Below are 8,928 nucleotides of genomic sequence, written 5' to 3'. Positions count from 1 at the left end.
CTTCCTGCTCGTCGTCCGCCGAGTAAAAAAACTGGGAAGGGTTTAAATTCTTATCGGTCAGAATGGTCAAATCGTCTTTTTCCATAAGTATCACTTCGTACTTTAGGATCCTGGAGTCAGTCAACCACCGGTTGGACTTCTGAGTTAGTATTGTCCGGACCGTGTGGGGAGTAGATACTACCAGGTCACCTCCAAATGTCAATTTTCTACTTTCTTCCACTAATATTGCTGTTGCTGCGACCGCTTGAATACATACAGGCCACCCTCGTGATACCGGATCCAAGAGTTTAGAAAGGAATGCGACTGGCTGTCGCTTCCCTCCTCTCTTTTGTGTCAGTACCCCCAACGCAATTCCATTCTCCGCATTAACAAAGAGATGGAATGGTTGATCGATGGACGGGAGGGTCAGTACCGGTGCGGTGATCAGGCTATTCTTTATTTCTCCAAATCTCTGTTCGTCCTCAGAATCCCATTGTACTTTATCAGTCTCCTCACACAATTTATCATACAAGAACTTGACTTGTCGGGTGTAATTGTCTATCCATAATCTACAGTATCCAATTAACCCGAGAAACTTCCTGATTTCTTTTTTGTTCCTTGGCATCGGCAGCCCGGTGATCCCAGCTATTCTTTCGGGGTTTATTCTCCTTTTCACGTCACTAATCAGGTGTCCTAGATATTTAACCTCCTGTTCCACAAATTGTAGTTTATTTTTGGACACTCTCAATCCCTTTTCCCCTAAAAAGTTTAAGAGGGTTATGGTTGCATCCCTTACTGGCTCTTCTTCTCCGCCTGAGAGTAACAAATCATCTACGTACTGCAATAATTGTGTCCCATAGGTCCTGGGAACATCCTCTAATACTTGTTCTAATATTTGCCCGAACAGGTTCGGGGATTCAGTAAATCCCTGAGGGAGCACAGTCCATCGATTCTGTTGCTTCCTCAGTGTGTCTGGGTTTTCCCACTCGAATGCAAAGAGGTCTCTACTTCCCTCAGCCAGGGGGCAGCTCCAAAAGGCGTCTTTCAGATCTACCACACTGAACCACCTATGGTTAGGGGGTATACGTCCCATTATGGTATAAGGATTTGGGACTACCGGGTGTCGAGCCCTAACTACCCTATTCAATTCTCTTAGGTCCTGGACCAGTCGGAACGTTCCGTCAGTCTTTCTTACAGGGAGTATTGGCGTGTTGTAGGGGGACATACAACTCTCCAATACTCCATCCTTCAGTAAGTTTTCTATAATTGGCTGCAGCCCTTTCCTTCCTTCCATTGAAATCGGATACTGTCTTACTTGTACTACTTCACTTCCTTCTCGCAAGGCTATCCTCAGAGGTGGTATTCTTAGCCCTCCCCTATTTCCCTCTCTTGCCCACACCTGTGAGACTATTCTTTCTTCATCTTCGGTCGTCAATTTATATAGTTGTACTATAATCTGTCCACCTACGGGAGCTGTGCCCATTCCTAATTGAACTTGTAAGTCCCTTCCCATCAGATTTATTCCTGCCTGGGGCACCAGGATTAAGTCTTCCATGGCCTCTCGATTTTCATATCTTACCATTACTCCTTCTATCTCAGGAGCTGTCATTACCTTTCCCCCTACTCCAGAGATGTTGACTTGCTTTTCCCCTAATCCCATTCCCTCCGGTATCCTGGTTACACTTGATCTTTCCGCCCCTGAGTCCACCATAAATACCGTGTCTTCTCCTTGGAGACCTAATTTTAAGTTTACCAAGGGTTCCCGTGTACGTCCTACACACCCCAAGGAGGGAAACCCCTGACCCTCCTATTCCTCCATCAGTGTGTACGATTGTACTTTATGCCTTATCTTTGGACATTATCTTTTAAAGTGTCCTTCTTCGTGACAATGATAACACCGGGATGGCCTGGTGTGCCATCCCCCTGATCCTTGTTCTTTATTTCCCGGGGGACCCCAACCTTGGTCCCTCCATTCACCCCTTCCTCTCTTTTATGGGTTCCTTTGGCCATTCAAAGTAACAATACTTTATCATGACTTTCTTACTTTTTCCCTGAGTCCCCCCCTCACCCCATCCATGCAACATCCGCCCCAATGGACTATCAGGCGGAATGTGCGGCTCTTCACCAGTTTGAGCCTTTTTCCCCGGGCCCTTACTTTGCCCGTTCCGGTTACCCATCCCTGTCAGACCTTTTCCCGTCCAACAGAACCCAATCGCCCGAGTAATACTTAATAGTCAATATTCTTACCCAAGTCCTGTGCACAGGAATTGCTCGATTGATTGATCCCTTTCACCGGATTCCCTCTTGTTTCCAGAGTCTCTTGTCCGAATATCACTCGCTCAAACCGATGACGGCAAGCAAGGAGATCAGAGATTGCTGAAATCAGCAGGGTGCACCTTCCCTTCCTTTCGTGCCTCCGTCAAGCAGCCGGAGTGGCGATCGCAGACGAGCCCCCAACTTGTGAGATATATGGTTTGTGCTCACAATCACTACTCAGAGACTAAATCGTGGAAACAAGAAATGCTGTATTTGCGAGTCTGCAGAATCGGGTGCCTCTCCAAGTTGAGACACACCGAGCAAAGGAAAAACGTCTATTTTTATACAATTCAGTATACAGTCTTTATTGATCAGACGCCTCCCCTTCTAACCCCTTCCAATCAGGGTACCGAGGTTCACAATCTTCCAACCCTCCCCTCCATGCGTCATCAATCATTCCCTCTCCTCCCACATCATACATCGCATGTACATTTAAATTAGGTTCTTTGTCATGAGGGGCGTAAAGTTAATATTCATTTATTTTATTAAGCATGCTCAGTAGCTGTTGCCCTAACCTACTTAATTGCCTTTGACCTAAAGAATAGCTTCTGTGTTGTCAGCTACATTCCTTACCTCATCTTGTTATTCTACAATGTTATCAACAGCTCTGAAGGTCTGACTGTTTGTTCGAATCACAAGGTTGGTGATTCCAACTTCTCGGCCCATCACAAGGTCGGTGACTTCAATCACTCGGCCCCTCACAATGATGGTGGATTAATCATCTTATCCCTCACAATTGTCCTATCTGGGACACATGACAATAAACTCTCTTGATTCTTGAATCTTGAATCTGCCTGCATGTTGAGGCATGTTATGTGCAAGCAAATGTATAATACATTGTTGCATTATGTGTTCTTACAATGAGTTGAAGTATATCCTAGGTAATTGACATTCTGGACCAATTAATATGACTTTTTTTTAAAATCTTAGAATATTTTGTATTGATTACAGATGTATTTTTGAAGAATATGACCAAACACGATTACAATGACTGTGAAATAATGATCGCTGCTATAGTTAAGATATTACTACATATCAATAACCAGCAGCCCTCAAGACAGTGGCATATCTCCCAGTGTGAGGTAAAGGACTAAGCGAGACCAAGAGATACACTGAAGTGGATTTGAATCTCTTTAATTTGATTCAGAAATAATAATAAAATACTCGAAAACCATAAATGATGATCATGTCCATTACTTTCTAAATTCCACCACAAGATATTCAAAATGATCCGGATTTGAAATATAATTTGCATTAGAAGGACCTGGAGCTTTATATTTTTATCTTCTCCAGATGAGCATTTTTCATCTTATTTTGGCCTTTATTCAGCCTACACATTGCCTTATATTTTTGTATCATTATAGACAACTTAAACAGTTGCTGAAAAGTCCTGGTCATTTCATTAAATAATTAAAAATATCTTTAAAAAGTTTTAATCTCTGTTAAATGTTAGCAGATGTTTTGATGCTCAGTGTGATAAATATCTTGGTAATAAGACCATAAAGGTGTGTATAGTTTGCCAACACTCAGCCATACCTGCTTTCTCCCATAATTCTCATCATTCTTTCCAATTCATGCTAAAGACTTGACATCTTAACTAAACATCACCCACAATGTCCCTGAAATAGTCACCCTAATTTTGTTATGATTTCATGCTAATCCACTTCACCTACAAATTTTTCACCATAGCCATCATGGATGTTATGGGCCTGTCCCACTTTGGTGATTTTTCAGCGGAGTGCCGGTGACTGTCAAGTTGCCGGCAGTGCCTGAAAAACCGGGAACTGGAAAGGCGACTGGCAGAGTGGAACACACACACATACAAACACATCGCATAGGCAGTGGTCAGGGCAAGCGGGGAGTGCTGTCTGAAATTCACACGGTACAAAGCCAAGGTGATACAGACACCCACAGCGATGATCAGGAAGGTTGCCGCTGTAATTAAGATGGCTAGCTCAGTGTACGGTAAGTTCTTTAAAGGAGGGGAGAAGGGGGAAGAAGTGGGGAGAGGGAGGGAGAGGGGGAAGAAGGGGGAGAAGGGCAGAGAAGGGCAGAGAAGGAGTGGAGACAACTTTTAAGAAGCCAGATAACTTTTAATAAGCCTGAGATACACATCTGTGAAGTTCGGCAGACATTTAGCATTACCGGTCGGTTATCCTTGGTTCTGAAAACTCCTGCTTACGTTTTTTTCCCTCAATGAACCAATGAAAATGACCGTTCAGCAAAGGCGATTAGCTTAAACTACCTTCGACTACCTCGACTACCTACAACTACATGGTGACCCCACTACAACTGCACCTACGACTACAGGATTATCGATTTTCTCCATGGTGACCAATTTTTGGTCACAAAAAGATTTACAACATGTTGAAAATTTTGTGGCGACCATACTTAGGCCGCGACTAGTTCCCAGAATGCGGGAACCCTTTGCGACCATGAAGGAGACTCACCAGGAGACCATCAGCGAATATGTGGCGACCATGTGGTGAGCGCAGAGTCTCATGCACTTGCCTCAAAAGTCGCCTAAGAGGGACAGGCCCATTAGCCTTCATGTTGCCCCTCTATACCAATAATTATTCTACCATTCTCCAGTTGCCCACTACCCCCATCCCCCCCACCCCCCACCCCCCACACACACACACACACACAGAAATATTGAGCACTTACATAGCATGGCAGGCATCTATTTAAAATGTACCACATTTCAGATGTTTTTAAATTAATAAGACAAAGCAAAATAATGTATATTAAAGTTCTCTAATGCCACATTGTAAAGGGCACAGTGATATTCAGAATACTACCTTTTATGTCTCCCAGTTTAGACCTCAACTTTTCAATAATTGTCTCAATTTCTAAACTGTATTCTCAATTAAATATAATAGAGCTCGATATGAGTGGTGCTCCTGGTATGAATGGTTTTAAGTGATCAGGGAAGGGAGCTTTAAAAAATCAAACAGTAAATGAGAGCATAGGACAGAATAAACTAATGTGTGTCGATAAATGGATTAGGAATAAGTAATGGCATCAAGGGAAAATACTATAAAAAGATGATTAAATATAAAGCTAAATGTACAGCAATCGGAACACGAGAAACACAGCAATGCAGACTCTATCCATAATAACATAGTGTAGCTGAGGCAATGATAATGGGAGGAATCAATTATTGTAGAGATTAATTGAGACAGCTGAAAGTCAGTACCGGAATGAAGCTTTGCAGAGAACAAATATACTTAGAAAATGTAAGGGATGAACACCAGAGGAAGGAATAGACAATTTGTTTAGAGACTAGACCAAGTGCAGCCCCATTGGGTCTGCTTCCCCAACGCACCCGTTCCCTACCCGTAGCCCCCACGGGAGGCGTGGTCCTCCAATTCAAGCCGTTCCCGAATGTAAGTTTCCAGCACTCCCCTGCATCCCTCAGAGTGCTCTTTAAAAAAAAATTCAATGGCACTTGCCCTGCGTGTTGCAATAGCAATTTTTCCTCCTCCTTCCAGCTGAGCCATTGTGACATCATCAGATGAAGCTGGTTGTTTTAAATTCAAAGTCTTGTGACTTTTTAAAACTTTAAACAGTAATAAGTCGAGAAATAAAACATAAAATGTTCAGTGAAGGTGAACTCGGCCTCGAGGGGAAAAATGTGAATCAGAATATGTAAAAATCTTGTGAAAGTTGGCATTTTTAAAGCTTTAATCCATGAATAACGCATCAAATATAGGATGAAATCTTCAGTGAGGCTGATCACTGCTAGCCAAGCCATTGTGACGTAATCAGTTGAAGCTGGTCGTCTTAATTTCAAAGTCTTTTGACGTTTTTAGACTTTTAATCAGTAATGAGTCGAGAATAAGTCGAGAAATAAAGCATAAAATGTTCAGATAAGGTGCGCCCGGCTTCGAGGGGAAATATGTCAATTGGAATATGTAAAAATGTTATCATTACCACGTTGTATTTTTGCAAATATGTAAAGACAAACACATATACACACACGTACAAGATCAGACTTTTAAGAAGTACTAGACCCTGTTGGGACTGCTCCCCCAATGTACCCGTTCTCTACCCGTAGCCCCCTATTGCACTTGCCCTGGGTGTTGCAATAGCGATTCGCCCTCCCCCTCCTGTGGGGTGAAAAGTTCAGAGTGTTCCTGTGTCGCAACATTGGATCGAAGTGTGTTGGAAGTTGGCAGGAATGATTTTAACAGTAAAAATCTTGTGAAAGTTGGCATTTAAAGCTTTAATCGTGAATAACATGAAATATAGGATGATATCTTCAGTGAAGCTGATCACTGCTATCCGAGCCATTGTGACATCATCAGCTGGTCATTTTTAATTCAAAGTATTTAGATTTTTTAAAACTTTAATCAGTAATAAGTCGAGAAATAAAGCATAAAATGTTCAGTGAAGGTAATCTCTGCCTAAAGGGGAAAAAAGTGAATAAGAATATGTAGAAATCTTGTGAAAGTAGGCATTTTTAAAGCTTTAATCATGAATAACGTGAGATATAGGATGAAATCTTCAGTGAAGCTGATCACTGCTGATCATTGTGATGTCATCAGTGAAAGCTGGTCATTTTAAATTCAAAGTCTTTTGATGTTTTTAAACTTCTTACTTACTTTTAATCAGTAATGAGTCGAGAAATAAAGCATAAAATGTTCAGATAAGGTGACCTCGGCCTCGAGGGGGAAAATGCGAATCAGAATATGTAAAAATGTAATCGTTACCGCGTAGTGTTTTTGTGAAGATGTAAAGACAACCACATATATGCACACATATACACACACATATACACATGTACGAGATCAGTCTTTTAATTAAGTATATGATATGATAACAGTAATAGCAGGAAAAATGGATGCACCTACCAAGGCAACAGAGATAGAATCTTGTGGTTACTGAAAATTGATAACAAAGAATCAATAACAATTATAGGAACAGTCTACAGTCTTCCCAACGGTGGAAGAGAATGAGGAAGAAGCACACAAACAATTAAGGGAAATGCCCAAAAAGTATAGAATAATAATTATTGGGGACTTTATCCACTCCAAAAATAAAAGACAAAAGGAGTGATAGAAATGAGTTCCTAAAACCACATCCAACACATGCAAAATGCCTGGCCAGGGAGGATTTAGAATCACATAACAGAGAATATCTTAGCTTTAAAACAGTAATTAAGAGATGTGGTATTTCTTGAAAACTGTCAATAAATTGGATAAAAACTGATTTTGAAGGATTAAATGTAGAATCTAGGAAAATACATCAAAAGGTAAAATGGAAAATATTCTTAACAATCTCAGAAAAATCCAAGGAATTATACTCTTTTAGATGAACAAGAATAAAAAAATGACAAATGAAACAGAGAAAAAAAATCATCCTTCAGTTGAAGGTCAGTTGAGAATATAATCCGGTAGCTAGCAGCTTCACATTGCAGTCTGTTTCCAAAACTGGATTCTATTGAAATCCATAGAAGCAAAGTTTGAAAGTAGAACATGGGACTAAGTCACAAAGTAAATTACTCCTCGTCGCAATTAGCCATATGACAATTGTTGCTGCTATCTAATAACTGGGTCTAGATCAATAGGTAAAAAGGTTCATGTTTGGTTAACTGGAAAACAACCACCAGAAAGAGCTTAGGTCTCTCATTTTGAAAGATTTTGAAAGAATTTTTCACTTAGGATGCATTTGCTGATCTTTGTTCAACCCAGAGTTTGTTCCTTATTACTGCATGAGGGAGATTTCCCAAACCCTGTGCCCAAGTATCCTTGTAATTCACTGAAAGGATAAATGAACCAATGTTGCGATTAGGAAGGAACTGCGGATGCTGGTTTGAACCAAAGATAGACACAAAACACTGGAGTAACTCAGCGGGTCAGGCAGCACCTCTGGAGAAAAGGAATAGGTGGCGTTTCATGTCGAGACCCTTCTTCAGACTGAGAGTCACCTTTTTCTGTTCTCCTAAGATGCTGCCTGACCCGTTGAGTTACTCCAACATTTTTTTTTTTTTTTTTAGATTAGATAGCCTTTATTGTCATTCAGACCGAAGTCTGAACGAAATTGAAGCAGTCATACATGCAATACAATACAATAAAAAACAACAATAAACACATATTAACATCCACCACAGTGAGTCCACCCAACATCTCCTCACTGTGATGGAGGCAAAAGTCTTAGGTCTCCAGTCTCTTCCCTCCTCTTCTCCCTCTGCGCTGAGGCGATACCCCCCGGGCGATGTTACAACTGTCCCGCGGCTGAAACACCGCGGCCCGGGGTGGTCGAAGCTGACGCCCACCAGTCCTGCTGACGCAGCCGCTGGCCCGCGGCCGACCCCGGACTCAGGCCACCGCCGCCAGAACACCGTCCCAGCCACCGGAGCACCGTTCCAGCCCCGAGCCGGATCGCCCTCACGTGAGTACCGTTACCGTCTCAGCCTCGCGCCAGGCCGCCCCGACATGGGCGCCGCTCCTCCCTCGGGCTGGGCCGCCCCGACTGGGCACCGCTTCTCCCTCGGGCTGGGCCGCCCCGACTGGGCGCCGCTCCTCCCTCGGGCTGGGAACGCCGTACCTCCCCGAGCTCGGCCACTCCGACGGGAGCACCGTTCCTTCCTCGGGCCGGCCGTCCTCATGGGAGCGTCACAGCCCCTCA

Source organism: Amblyraja radiata, chromosome 1, assembly GCF_010909765.2.
Source record: "Amblyraja radiata isolate CabotCenter1 chromosome 1, sAmbRad1.1.pri, whole genome shotgun sequence".
NCBI lineage: Eukaryota > Metazoa > Chordata > Chondrichthyes > Rajiformes > Rajidae > Amblyraja > Amblyraja radiata.
The sequence above is the reverse complement of the archived record's forward strand: the minus strand, read 5'-3'. Positions refer to the sequence as shown.